The sequence below is a fragment of the Globicephala melas genome, chromosome 18 (assembly GCF_963455315.2).
Source record: "Globicephala melas chromosome 18, mGloMel1.2, whole genome shotgun sequence".
In the NCBI taxonomy this organism is placed as follows: Eukaryota; Metazoa; Chordata; class Mammalia; order Artiodactyla; family Delphinidae; genus Globicephala; species Globicephala melas.
Genome location: NC_083331.1, coordinates 12,421,522 through 12,428,069, shown reverse-complemented (window position 1 = coordinate 12,428,069; position 6,548 = coordinate 12,421,522). Strand labels below are relative to the sequence as shown.

Genomic DNA, 6,548 nt, shown 5'->3' with positions numbered 1-6,548 from the left:
CATAATTCCCATTATGTACTTTTTTGGTGGACGTTCTAACAAGCAATAAAACTGCAGCCCATCAAGAAATCAAGAGGGAAAACTAAAGCAAAGAGTCTGGATTTCCTATTCCAAGGATATTCAGCTTCTGAAAAATGGTGTGTCAGCTCTGAGCCTTCCTTCCCAGAGTGGGTATTTTCTCCTTGGAACTCATATCTTACTGTTCCTGGGTATAAAGGATTAACCTGCTATACTAGGTTTGAGGGATAAGTGATAGGCATTGTATAAGTGACAGGCTAACTTCTCGATGCCAAAATTTCATGGTATGTAAATGAGAAATGTACAGAAAAAGAAGACTACACACAAAGAATCTGCAAATCCAAGTCCTGCCAAGAGCCCAGAGAATTCTGTGAACTTAAAAAGACTGTGGCAGAAGCACAAGCCAGTACTGCAGAGGTTATCATTTCTTGCTCTGCGTTGTGTCCTCTGCATTGTCTAATGCACGTAAGCAAAGGAAACAGATAGTGGCTGGGCCATTTCTTTTCTTAATAACATTAAGAAAAAGAAAAAGTAAGCCACATATTATCAATTGTGTGACCTCATTAGTTTACCTGCAATAAAGTGCCCAGGAAGTGCAACCTGTAGTTCTTAGCAGTCCAAAGGTTTCCTGGAGTTTCACACCCAGAACAATCTCCAACTTAACACCTAGCCTGGAGCAGAGGAAAATGGGCCAGGTGTAGAAAGATGATTTAAATTCTACCACAAATGCTGTTTTACACAAGGTCACTGCTCAACTGACAACACTATGATAATGCAAACATGGCATCTGCTACAGGAAGAAACCTCAGTGCTTTGAGAAGGAGAAAAAGCAGTTAAATTCACGGCTTTGCATTTCAGGGGTATCAGGACCTTCTGGAGGACTCATTTTTCTACACACAAGAGCAAGCTGAATACTGTCCCGTGCGGCTTTCTTCTACTTTCATCTCTACAGTAAATGCCTTTTCTATGAAGAGCTGCTGGCTGATGGGGAATCAGAGGCCATCAGTATGTTGGTGGCATTTCCTAAACAAATTCTGAGCTAGTTGGAGGAGTCCACAGTGACCTCCAAAGGCAGGCTCTCCAGGGGCGGAGCCAGGCCATGAGCAAGGAAGGCTGTCCATTAACGTTGTTCACGGCCCGTAAGGTTGTACCTTTATTAGATTAGACAAGAGTATATATTATATATGCTAGGCTGTTAAGCAAATAAATACGGGTAAGGAAATGACAGCCCACAAAATTATATGGCTTGTTTTAACCACCACTCACCACTCAGAGTAGCTTTTCTTCTGCTTATGCCAGGGCAAACCAACTACTCTGGCGCTGTCGGTGGGAGTAATGATCCCCTTTCCTCTGCAAAGCAAGTAAGAAACAAACAGCAAATAACAGCAACCCTCAGGGGCCAGAGACACGTCAGAAAGAGTCACTCGGGGGCGTGGGGGGGGAGTCCAAACCGATTTGTTGGTCCCGTATCTCTAGTTCTGGTAACGGCCCTCCGGCCTTGGGCTCCAGGTGGAGGCAGGAAGTCTCAGCGTAGCGGGGAAGAGACGCTAGCTGTCCCGCGCTGGCGGGAGCCTCGCCGCCGAGGGAGCTTGATCGTGGACCGAGTGGAGTCCAGGGTCTCGCGGGAGGACGCAGACGCAGCCCGGGGCTGGGAGCCCCCTCGCGCGGGCCTCCACGAGGCGCCCCCGCCGCGGGTTTTCGCGCACGTGGCTGCGGGCCGCGCCGCACTCCCCCTCCTCGTGGGCTCCCGGAGCGGCCCGGGCGCTCGGCGGCGGCGGCGGGCGGCTAGCGGCGAGAGGCAGGCGGCGGGCGGGGGCGGGCCTGCGAGCAGGGCTTCTGGCGGCTTTCCAGGTCGGCGCACTAATACGGGCGATGAGGCTTCGCGGCTCCAGTCTGACTGACGCCGACTGGGGCCGCCGCTGCCGCCGCCGCTGCAGCCGCTGTCTCGGTCCCCGCCGCCGCCGCCGCCGCCGCCGCCGCCGCCGCCGGGCCCTGCCGGCGCTGGACGCGTTCAGCCAGGCGGTGAGTGCGCGGCTTTCGGAGCGGGCGGCCGGGGCACCCACCGCGGGGGAGGGGACGCGGCCGGACCTGGGTGGGGGTCGGGGGTAGGGATGAGCGGCACCGCGGGGAACAGGTAAGAGCTGCCCTCCCCGGCGCGCGCTGGGCGTGTGCGTGTGTGGACGCGGGTGCGGCGAAGTTTTTCTTCCACAGGGAAGTCTTGGAGGCTCTTTGGTGTGTGGCTTGGCTCTTTGTACTCTCCATCCCTGTATTTCTTGGTGGGGCCTGTTTGGGGTGGGTCGGGGTGGGCGAGAGGCCGGAGGGGGCAGCTCCGGGGAGACGGCCGCGCGCCTTCCTCTCGGCTGCGGCCGCAGGAGCCGCCGGCACCTGGGACCTGTCAGAGGATGCTTGGCCCGCGGCGGGGGGCAGGGATGGGCGCTCGCCGTCAGCCCCCAGGCTGGGTACCGCGAGGGGCCGAGCACCGAGGACAGGCGCCGTGGAGACCCCGATTTCCCGCTGAGTAACTGTTTGCTGTAGCCGGAGGGGGAGGACAGTGGAGAAATCGGGGTGCGGGGTAGTATATGTGACTCCGCTGGCCTCCCAGGCCTTGTATCTCGTAGGGTTTTTTTTACTCTGCTTACCTTTGAGACACGCGAAGTGAGCAAAAAGAAAAAAAGAAAAGTTAGGAATGTTGTTCAAGTGTCTCTGCGCTAGCGCTTGGATTGTGTTGGGAGCTGGGGTGTTTGTCTTTTCCTTCGCCTGCTGTTCGGTGCCAACTCTCCGCGGAGGGGAGGGGGGCGAGGTGGGGAACAGATACAGGAGACTTACTGACGCCAGCATTGTGATCGGAAGGAGCAGCGAGCGTGGGGCGGCGGCGGGGGGACGGGACACATTTTTATGGATGGCTAATCGCTGACAAGTCTTCCCGTTACTATGCCTTCCTCCTCCCACTCTTGACAGTGGAAATTTGAAATGATAGTTTAGAAATACTCCGTTGACTTGTTTCTGGGCTGGAACTGGTACGCGTGAGAAATAACGTACAAATGATGTAAATCGACTTTGGGAATAAAATTGCACGTAAATCCTTTGCCCAGTAATTCACAGTCGGATACACACCCACAGGACACTGTGGATTGCTTTTAATGGATCCAATTTACAAGTACCGTTTCAGTGGCTTGCCAGATTTCTCGGATAATCTTTTGGAAGCGTTGTTGAACAGGAATAATAGAGAATAGCTGTAAAGTCATAAGGCATTTAATAATGCTACCTCCTTGGCCATAATTGAGCCAAGCATTTGGGCATCCTTCTGGGTGAGTGACATGTTAATCCTACAGGCATATCTTCTGCCTTGGGATTCCTGTCGGTGTCAGGGAATGCCATTGGATGTTTACATTTTAGAAATAGTGATCTATATTTAAAAAGGAAGTAAAAATAAAATCCAAACACATTCTCCTAACTCTAAATAGACAGTTCAATAAGTAAGTATCCCTATATTTGTAGGAAACCATGAGCAGGATTTTGGACCGCTCTCAAGTTTGTGGTTATCGAAGAAGGATACTGCAGATAAGAAAATGATGTAATCATTTATAAATAAGGAGCATTTAAAATATATTATGATAGAAGCTTCAAATAATATATCAGAAAAATAACTTTTAGTGGCAATGGTCGCCTTCATTGATGGCAAGACTGCTGTCTTTAGCAGACAGCCTTCAGCTTGTTATCTATTCTGACACAACCAACTCCCGTTTTTATGCTTCACTGGCTATCTTTGCCAAAGCTGTTTTTTGCTTGAACTCTGTGGTTTCAAGCTATGTTTAAGAGAATGCCAACGTATTCTTGATCTGAGCAAACTCATTTTTATCACTACAGTGTTTGCTAAAAATCAAAGACATAAACAAATCTTAGGTTAAACCTCAAAGTATTTTGCCCTTCTCACATCTTTGTCATCAATCTTATAAAGTCAGCATGAGCTATTTGACTTTTCTCCTTTTAAAATCTTTTTCCTTTTCTTATATATCCCCAGTTAATGAGTAATCAGAAAATATTCACAGACGTCAACTACTATATCTCTGATTGCCCAAGACCATGGAATGAGAATTAGGAGGGGTTTTTGTTGTTAATGAAACATTGCTAAGGATTCTGGAAGTAATAAACAACTGGTAAATTTGTTTATCCTTTCTAATCATGTGGTCAGTTGGAGGAGAAAAAAAAATCTGTCAAGAAATTATTTCATAAAGATTAAGATATTCAATTTCAATTTTACAAATAGTTTAATTCTTTTTAATGAGAGTTCAATTTCCTTTGCCACATTTGGAGAGTTGGTGTTTAATAAGTGGTCACTATAGCACTTAGACAACTAACTAGTTTATATCTGACATTCCCTCTGCAATAAATAAAACAGCAATTTCATCATGTTTGGCTTTAATATGTTGGAAATAATACTTGTCCACAAAATATACTCTGATACAAGGCAAGCTAAAAGTTATGAAAATGAACAAGTTTGTTTTTTTAATTCGCAAAACATACTACCTTGAATTTTAAAGTTCTAATGAAGCTTAGTGCAGATTTTCTGCTCATCACTTCTAACATTTAATGAGGAATTCAGAAACAGGGAATAGTCCAGAATAAAACAGTAAATGTAGCAGTACATTGAAAGCATGAATCTCTTCAAATAGTTGTAATTCTAGGCTGTTGGGTTTATATTTCCTTGGTTACTGTTGCCAGTGAGTTGAAAAGTTATTCTAAAGGGGGAAAAAGAAAAAGCAAACAGTAAATTTGTAAGTAGTTATAACAGTATGAGCACCGTAGAATATTTTCTTTTCTGTTAACCTAGTAAATGTTCATGTCATGAGTAGGGGCATAACAAAAAATAAACAAATATCCCTTGGCCATAAACTAACATTTTCAAATAAATATTGCGATAAATGATGTCTCTTAAGAAACGTGAGCTAACTAAAGTTAAGATTTTAAGATGTTTGTTAGCGTTAGAAGCCATCAGACCTGTGGAAGTTGGATGTTCTTCTTGCCAGTGGACCTCGGCCTGACACTACCTACCCCAAACCATTCTGAACACCACCCACTACTCTCTTTTTGCATCAGCCTTGAGCTGACCCTAGACCACGTTTCCAGGCTTATCTTCCCACCCCTTCCATATTTTATGCTGCAATTAAAATAAAGAATTGTGATTTTCCCTGCATACCCTGGCTTTCCTCCCCTCTGCACGTTTCCTCATGCTAAGGCCTAGAATGCCTTCCCCTGCTTCCCGACCTCTCACCAAATCCACAGACCTATCAGCATCTTCCTCATCTTTAATGACCCTGTCCAGGTGTGTCCTCCTCTGATGCCCCTGGTCTCAGGTGTGTCCTCCTTTGAGCACCTGTGGCTCTTGACATTTTGCACTCTTGCCCATCTTGTCTACTATTGAATTACTCATATACTAATTTGTTTCTTCTCCTCAGACAATCCTTTCAAGATCTGTGAAGGAACGGACTGTGTTTTTATCTATCGTTTTCATTCCCTTCTTGCCCACCACAGTGCCCTGCCTAGTGCTCAGTCAATAAATATTAATTAATTGACACATCTTTCACTGAACCCATGGTCTCGTCTGGAATAAAATCTGCAAAGGAGTTTCCCCTAAACGATAGGTCTTAACGGTCCATCTTTCAAGAAGCCAGCGTTGAACTTGAGCTGAGGACGTGTTAAGAGGCTGTGGAGAATAAGCCCTCACCCCAGCCCAGCTGAGCCTCTTTCTCCTGAATATTGTGGTTGAGCATTACAGTCAGGAAAGCTTATATGATACTCTTATTGCATTAGCAATTTTCCATATCAGATTCACTAAATACACAATGGAAACCATTTAGCAAAAAAAAAAAAAAAAAGACCAGATTTTTAATGTGATATGGCTACCACAATGAAACTCTAATTCGATTCCACAGAAAATTGCTAACACGATATGCTGACCCCCTTTCCCCCAGCAATAGCCACAGAAAAATTGATACTGTTTTTAGTGTACATGTTTCAAACTGTGCTCACAAAAGAAAAAGCCGACTGCTGCTGAGATGAGCTTCTGCTCTGGTCAGATTGGATGTATAAAGAATCTTGTTATCAGTCTTGTCAGAGAGCTGAATCTCCCTTCTGTGCCTTGTTCATTACATTACCAAACCATACTAACTCCCATGGTAAGGTGCATCGTATTCTGTTCAGTGGTTCAGAGTGAATAGAGTTAATATAATGTAAAAAATATCATTTGTATATAAATATCATGCCTATATAACATAGTCCATTATACAGTTTTAGTTGGGAAATCTAATCAACTCAAACCAGTTTTTTAAGAACCAGAGAGACTATGACATAAAACTTAAATGCAAAACTTAAAATGAAAATGCATAAATAGAGACAAATTATAAACGTGTGTACAAAGCTGTAGCCCTTCAGAAGTCCTAAACACTGATGAAATGTTGGTTCTCCCCTTTCATTCCCTACACCGTATTTAATTCAAAGATGAAAATTTAACCCATGAAATCAGTGTAAAG

The 6,548-nt window shown here is 45.4% G+C and overlaps 1 protein-coding gene across 1 annotated transcript in view; it reads left to right on the top strand.

Annotated features, from left to right (window-relative positions):
* Window positions 1–1,970: 1,970 nt before the first annotated feature.
* Window positions 1,971–6,548, top strand: part of SMAD9 (SMAD family member 9) — a 62,972-nt gene continuing 58,394 nt past the window's right edge. The window contains exon 1 of the mRNA XM_030882492.2: window positions 1,971–2,040. The gene's annotated coding sequence lies outside the window, so the exon portion shown is untranslated. The remainder of the gene's footprint in view (window positions 2,041–6,548) is intronic.